At 46.9% G+C, this 7,845-nt stretch overlaps 1 protein-coding gene across 4 annotated transcripts in view; it reads left to right on the top strand.

Moving 5' to 3' along the window:
- Positions 1-4,837: 4,837 nt before the first annotated feature.
- The window catches only part of Rbm47 (RNA binding motif protein 47), a 135,216-nt gene continuing 132,208 nt past the window's right edge, over positions 4,838-7,845 (top strand). Inside the window, exons 1-2 of one of the 4 annotated variants that reach the window (XM_031342482.1) lie at positions 4,838-4,966; positions 5,125-5,282. The gene's annotated coding sequence lies outside the window, so the exon portion shown is untranslated. Of the gene's footprint in view, positions 4,967-5,124; positions 5,283-5,346; positions 5,773-5,846; positions 6,305-7,845 lie in introns of those variants that run through there. The other 3 variants (XM_031342485.1, XM_031342483.1, XM_031342484.1) reach the window with 3 other exon arrangements.

Below are 7,845 nucleotides of genomic sequence, written 5' to 3'. Positions count from 1 at the left end.
GTTCTTTGTGTGAGGCTGTTTTCCATTATAAAATAAACAGAAATCTAAGAGATCTGGTGTGGGGAATACGTCTTAAAGAGATATAAAGGAATTAATAGCATTTGCTGCCTTAACAAAACCAGTTCTTGGCCCTGAGTGGGCCTTTAAGGGCCTGTAATTTACATTAGCGCTGCCTCCCTCAGCAGGGCAGTCTTTGGCACAGCTATTTGTGCAAGAGGGACGAAGGTCAAGGGACTCCTGTATTGAAGGCCTTTCGCAAAATGAAGGATTTGGCTTCTGAGATTAATGTTCAGAGGGAACCCCCTGCTATACTTAATTCTCTTTTCTGTGAACTCAGTACATTTTTAAAATTCAGTGAGAGGCCCTCCTACAGTGTGGCATGGTAACTGCCAAGCCACACTCCCTCTAATAGATTTCTGAATGGCCCTCCTCACCCATGGGCGGTGACCACAGTCTAGGTTTGGCAACTGGGTTTAATCCTTTGGATTAGAGTGCTTGAGGGGGATAACATGTCTTGCATTTGCACATATTAGATCCAGTGGGGATTTAATATTAAAGTTGGAAATGAAAAGTGTTTTGTTTTGTTTTGGTTTTTTAACTCCTCTATGAGCAGGGTCCTCAGATAAGAAAAACCAGGAGGCTGTTTAAATGATGCGGAGGAGAGGACCCTCTGACTCTGCTTGTGTGTTTTGAATTAACATTGGATTCAGTTTTTGAAGGACTGCTAATGAAGTATCACCAGTCTCCATAGAGCTTGGGACTCAAGAGGGTGGCTTTATCTCATGTCCCAATACTTGTTCTGGTTCAGATAAAATTAGAAGAAATGAAGGAGATAAGAAGAAAAGAAAATTACTGAGGTGATATTGTCAGCTCCAACAAGAAATAAATAACAGGTGTCCCTGCCCCACCCCAACCAATAAACTCAGCCATTTATCATGACCTCACCAGGACCATAGCAAAACATTGTTCTGTAGAGGTTCAGGAGCTCTGATGCCGCGTTCCAGACACAGCTCTTTGCATATCTTCCATTAAGACTTTCCATGGGCCATTTAAGAGAAATATCTGCTATGTATTGAAAACGTAGTGTGGCTGAGGCAGGTAGCTCTGTGGTGGAGGCCTTGTCTAGCAGGTAGGAAGGAAGCCCCGGGCTTCACACCTCAGTAGTGTGTGTGGGGGGGAATGATTACTGGGAAGGAAAAAAATAGCCCCTGTCTTTCTGTGTCTGTGAGTGTGTGTGTGTGTGTGTGTGTATTGCTATTTAATCCTTATAATTAGCAGACAGGAACTGCCATCAGCAGTAAAGTGAGGCTTGGAGAAGTAGATATTTTAATACACTAGAGAAGGAGCTCACTATATAGCATTGACTGTGCTGGAGCTGGCTGTGTGGGTAGACCAGGCCAGTCTTGAACTAGTAAATATTCTCCCGCCTCAGCCTCTGGGATTAACGCTGGGATTAATGACATTGGCTACCACACCTGGCCAAAGGCCATCTTTTTTAGCTTCTTTAATCTGTTTCTTAACTGGGTGCAGGTCAAGCAGCCATAGCTTTAGTAGTATGGAATAGTGAGAAGCCACAAAAACTCTACCTCTGTCACATATTAGAAATTTGGAGAAGTTGCTGACCTAACTCAGTTCCTGGATCTGAGCTCTGGGGTAATGCAAACGGTTTGTGCCTATCTTCCTTACCTATCTTGCTCCATACAGTTGTGATCAGCATTGATAATGTTTCTTTGGAAATGTCGCATACGTGAGTAATTCTTACTGTATTGTGGTCCTTTACAAAGGTCTGAGGCTTGCCTCTTTTTTTTCAAGACAGGGTTTCTCTGTATAGCCCTGGCTGTCCTGGAACTCACTCTGTAAACCAGGCTGGCCTCAAACTCAGAAATCCACCTGCCTCTGCCTCCCAAGTGCTGGGATTAAAGGCGTGCGCCACCACTGCCCAGCTGAGGCTTGCCTCTTTTAATGAGAACCTCTTGGCACAGCATTGAACTACGATTTAAATATAGGAAAGACAATTCTTTGAGAGAGCCTTGGGGTAGGTGTTTTCCAGGTACCAATACACAGGAAATGGTATTTCCTGTGTATTTTCTAAGTGCCAGGAACCGTGCTGAGAATTCACCTTGCATTTAACCCCTAAACATCCAGAGGAGTAGATATTATTGACAGATATGGGAACTGAAGCTCAGAGCAGCTAAGTAGTTTGTATGGCATCATTTGTCTCAGAGGTTAAATTGAAATCAAATCTTTCAGTGACTGTGAATAATGTTTGACTGAGCGTGTATGTGTGTGCTCGAGCATGTGTTGAGGTCAGAGACAACCCTGGGTGTTGGGCCTTGTCTTCCAACTTGCTTTGAGACAGAATCTCTTCGTGGTTTGGTCCTGTGTGTGGCAGGCCAGCTGGCCCATTAGCTTCCAGGGAGTCTTCTACTCCTACCTCCTGTCTCATTATAGAAGCACTGGTTCTACATGGGTTTTGTGTGTTCTAACTCAGGTTCCCACACTGGTGCAACAAGCGTTAGCCACTGAGCCATCTCCCCAGCCCAAGATTCAAATCTTGTTCTTTGTACTGATTTTGGAAAACTACCTCAGAGGCAGAATAGTCCAAGTCATGGGGCTCAAGGGCTAAAACAACTTGGAGTGGCACTTGGCACTTGGTGGGCATGAAGGCCGTCCACCAAACAGAAATAACAAGAGTTTGTATTTATTTTTCCATAGTCTACCTTTTTTTTTTTTTTTTTTTGGAAACAGTTTCCTTGGCTGTCTTAGAACTTGCACTGTAGACCAGGCTGGCTTCAAACTCACAAAGGTCTGCCTGCCAAGTCCTAAGCCACCATCACGCTTATCATCTGTCATTTAAAAAATTTATTTTAGTCAGGTGTGGTTACACTGGAGCAGGAAGGTGGCTTAAGTATTTAAGTTCAAGACCAGCCTGGGCAACATAGTGCAAATACAATCTTTAAAAATATCTGTATTATCTTTGCCATACTCATAGGGAGAGGAGGGGAAAGTAGGGAAAATAATTTACATGTTTGCTTGGCCAGCCTGGGCTATATGAAATCTTGTCTTAACCCCTTTCTCACCTCCTTTACTGTTCCTAAAAAACAACTCACTTGGAAGCTGGGTGTATCCGTGTGTGAAAGCAATCCCGTCCCTTGGGAACTGAAGCAGGATAGCAAGTTCCATGACAGCCTGGGCTACAGTGCTACACTGTTATACCAATGAGCAACAGTAGCACCCCAGGTTACTGTATCAATGGGCAGAAGGGGAAAAGTGCAGGCAGCAGTTGAGCATTTGAGGCAAAGGAACTGACTCAAAAGCATTCAGGAAGACTTGCTTCCTGGAGCCTGCGCCTTTCTCAGGGGCTCAGTTCCCAGGTGCAGCTAGCTCTACATCACCGGGCTTCTACACATTTGCATTCATCCTAGGCCAAGTGCTCAACCACTGAGCTACACCTCTTTCATCTTCCCGCCCTTCCTCTCTCTCCTTCCCTCTCTTTCTTTCCTGTTGACTTTCTTGCTGACTTTAACCAACACCTTGCCCTAATCTCTGTGGTCCTTGCTTCTTAAGACTGGGCCCAGAGCTTCCTATGGGAAAACCTATTCTGAAGTACAGAGCTCTGTGCCTCCTGCAACTCAGAAAGTCTCTTGGAAACTGGAATTCCAAGCGAATTCTTTTACAGCTGTGGAGTCTTGGTTGCTACCTAACTGTATCAACCCCTAGGAACAGTGAGCAACTGGGAGTTTTCTACAGTCTGTGATTCTCAGTACACGTGTGCACCTATCGACACGTGTCTAATTTAGAATCCAGAACACGGTTAAACTGGTCTGGCTTGACTTTTGCTGCCTAAAAGATAAAAAGATCAAAGATCAAAAGGATGGGGAACTTCAGAATTCCTGGCTGACTTCAGGAATTACTTTTACTAATGGTGGTTAAGATTCAACTTTTAGATTAGACTGGAAAGGTCAGCACTGGGAAAAGTTGAACTACTCACGTAACCTGTGCTTGAACAGTGTCTTCACCTCCAGACCTGGGACAGACCCGAGGATCAGATTAAGGAAATGGGTGAAAGGGTTCCTGAGTAAGGAAGGCCTCAACATACCGAGATTGGGATTTCTTCATTTCTATGTCAAGTTAAAAGGAACATACGGGGCAGACAGCAATCCCTCTTTACCCTCCACTATTACTATTGATGTAGTAACAGTGCCTTTTTCTCTTGACATCGCACAGATTTTCAAACTGCACGGTTCATTGCTGTCTAGCACCAACTCTTAACCTATGGAGTGACTTGCAGAGTGGCAGGGCAGTTCAAGCGCCTAACTCTGAATCAGAATTATGCATGTGACTCAGACGTGTGATTTGCACTTCATGGAATGCAGGGCAAACTTCTCTCCGTGTCCCTTGAAGCTTTTACACGAGACGAAAATCAATTGCACACCCCTTTACAAAGACTTCGGTTTTCCTCTTCTTGAGACTGTCCACAGTGAATGCAAAAACTCCCATCCTTAGAATCTTCCAGAAACTCAGAGCTGGCGGCTAAATAACTTGCTGACAGACACACAGATAGGGAGGGAGCTCAGCGTTGGGTCTGGAGCCTCCTTCTAATTTTCATTGCACGTTTTCTACCGGGGGGGGGGGGAAGTCTTTATACATAATAATAATAATATCACTAAAAATGGTGGCTAATGCTCTCTCCGGGTACTCTTTTCAGCTTCCATTTAACTAGATTGGGGAAAATAGTTTTGGGTCCTTCTTTTAATTAAAGTAGCCTCCTGTGAAACAGTATGTTTTTTTCTCAGTTGCATGACATTGCAACCCGAAATCACAACTTTAGGTTCCTTGTGGTGCCCGCTTCCTCTTCTAGTTTGTTTAGTCACAGAATTCGATTCCTGTTGGCTGACTCCGCGCCTGCAAACAGGCTTAGCGCTCCATTGAAATGCGGGAGGCTCCTTAATTCTTGTATAAACAGGTAACCCGAGGGGTGGGGCGGGGACCACGGCCCTAGGGTGGGTTTCCTGGGAGTGGGGATGGGGTCAGACCTCGAGCCAGTTCCCCAGTGATCCGAGGCCACGTTAAAGGAGGGCTTGGCTGCAGTTTCTCCATGCAGTGTTTTTGTTCCCTTTCTAGAAACCAGCTGTAACACTAGGTCAGAGCGCATTAAGAATGAGCCACTTTGAAGGAGCGGCGCCCAGGCCCCAGGCCCTGCTGTGAAGGCCCCGGCAAAGGTCAGAGCTCCGGCCCGGTGACGTGCCTGCCTGTGCTCTCCGAGCAATGCTCAGCCTCAGGTAAGGACAGCCCAGGAGGTCCCGGCTTCCTGCAGGCCCGCGGCGGGGCTCGCTGCCGCCCTACCTGCTCCAGCGCCTTCCTGCCCCGCAAGGCCGGAGGCGGTGGCACTGCTCACCCGGGAGTCAGGCGCAGGGTCCTTCGTTATCGGTGCAGGCTCAGGGTGGCTTACTCTCAAGAGCCACAGGCGGCCGGAAGCCACTCTCCTAGGTGTCCCCAGGTGGGGCAGGTGCCACTCTTGGGGTCCCTTCTGGACGTCTGAAAGGGATGTGACTTTTTGAGCGGCCAAAGTTCCTAAATTCTTAGTATCGGAGCCAGATCGATACGATTTTTTTTTTTTTAAAAAAAGAAACCTTCAGCTAAGGTATCCGCGCTTCTAAAACAACAGGAATGTAGCACTGGCCTTCGGCCAGCGCAGGCTCAGCGAGCAGGATAAAATTTCAGTGCAGATTTACGGGAAGTTGCCGGTGTTGGGAGTAAAAATCTGGTTTGGTGAGTTTAAGGGAAGGGAGTATACGAGACAACCTTGCTACTGTGAGGCGAATGGCCTCGTCTGGGGGAGGGCAGGAGGCGGAGGGAGGGAACCGGGAAGGGCCGGGATTGCAGAGGCACGGATTGCAGCCGGACTCCGCCGCGCTCCTCGGGATCCGACCCCGTGCCGCTCCGCCCGGGCCACAGCCGCCCCGCAGCCCGCTCGTCCAACCCAGCCCAGCCGGCCGCCGAGCGCCCGGACTCGGAGAAGCCAGGCTCTGGGCCGGGGAGAACTTTCTTACCGCAGGTCGCTCGGGCTAAGAAATTGTGACAAAGTGGAATTCCCAGAGCCCGGGAAGAGTTAAAGCCTAGAGCGATCTGTTGCTTTAAGCCGCACGGTGGGAAGTAGCTTGGAGACTCTTTAATTTGGTTTTCTATTTAAAAGAGGGCGGCCAGAGAAGATGGTGTAGGTGACTTCCTAGCCTTGTAGATTTCTACCGAGCTGTGAATGGTATTAATTTCTGAAGTGGGCGACGCCAAGTACTTACGGAAGGTAAGGTGGACTTTTGGCAGTTGTGACGACGACTGTCCCCAGTCTTCCATAGAGTTCTGATTTTTGAAAAGAAAACATTTTTCTCTCTTTCTTTCCCCCTCAGTATTTATCTCTCATTTGACCGCCTTCCTTTTTTAATGGGAAGTTAAAAGGTTTATAAAAAGATTTTTTTTTTAAAGCGTCAGCTTTTGGAAGAGCAGATAATCATACGGTCAGCCGCATCATGTTTCCTGCAGACTTGAGTCTTTTTCCATGGGGGGGGGGATTTTTTTTTTCCCCTTGGAAAAACATGATCGGTCTCCTTTGAGGCACAGGTGACGAGATGCGGATTATTAGCGTGAGATTTTGGAATTCGGGGTGACCGAGGCGTCTCACTTAAGTGCTAAATAGAGCGGGGGAGGGGGGGCTTTCCTGTAGACATTTGCCTCTGAAGGCCACACTTGGGGAAGCTTAGTTGTTTCCAGCGGAGAATTTAATCTGGAGAAAAGAGTAAAGTCTACCAAATATAACATCTGATATGCCTGCAGTCACTGGGTGTCTAAGAAATCAGGTAAAATGAATGGAAATGGAACATTTCAGATAAAGGACTCTCTGTTTTAATTAGGTAAAAGTTGACTGGCACGCTAACACTGTCCTAAGGCATTAAGGGATGTGGCTTCCTTATTAAGTCTTATCAAATTGATGAAAAAGATATCCTCTAGGTGCTTACAAGACATTTTTTATTTGCTTTTGTTTTCCCCATTACTTAAGTGAGCTAAAAGTCGACTGTTTCCCCCCTCCAGTAAGTGTGTTAGTGACTCACTTAGGAGTTTCCTTAGGAGGATTACAAATCAAAACTGTTCTTCAAGCTGGTGGGGTGGCTTGCCGCCAAACCTGAGGATCTGAGTTCTAGCCTTCCTTCATGGTGATGGAAGGAGAAAACAATCCTTGTCCTCGGACTTAATAATTAATTAAAAACTCGGGCTTAGGTCAGGCATGGGGGTTCATGCCTTTTATTCTACAAGTAAAGAGGCCAAAGCAGGGAGGGTCCAGGGCAGCTGGGAAGAAGAGCTGGGTGGCTCATACCTTTAATCCCAGCACTTGAAAGGTAGGGGTAGGAGGAGCCATCTGAGTTCAAGCCTGGTCTACAAAGTGAGTTCCAGGCCAGCTAGTACTGCACAGTGAGACTCTGTCAAAACAAACAAACAAACAAACAAGGTAAATAAATAAATAGCAAATAAGAGTCTTATCGTGGAGTCAGACTAAGGAATGCAAAAAAAGGGTGGATCGACCTGGAGGGGTGGAGGTTTTGATCACCAAAGGGTGGCCATTAGATCAGCAGTGTTTGAGACTTGCAGAAGCCACAGCTAAATGGCAAAAGTTGCCAGTTCAGAGCACAGCCTCTAGATGGACCAAAGCACCCAGCCGAAAGGAGAAGGTAGCATTTGGTGGGGTTCAGGCTGCCATTCAGTTAGTTATGAGGTACTCTCTCAGAACCCTATGTGATGACTTCAGGGGTGGTGCCCACAAAGCACAGCTGTCAGAGGGAAACGGGGGGGGGG

This window comes from Mastomys coucha, unplaced genomic scaffold (assembly GCF_008632895.1).
Source record: "Mastomys coucha isolate ucsf_1 unplaced genomic scaffold, UCSF_Mcou_1 pScaffold22, whole genome shotgun sequence".
NCBI lineage: Eukaryota > Metazoa > Chordata > Mammalia > Rodentia > Muridae > Mastomys > Mastomys coucha.
This window is presented reverse-complemented; position numbering and strand designations above follow the sequence as displayed.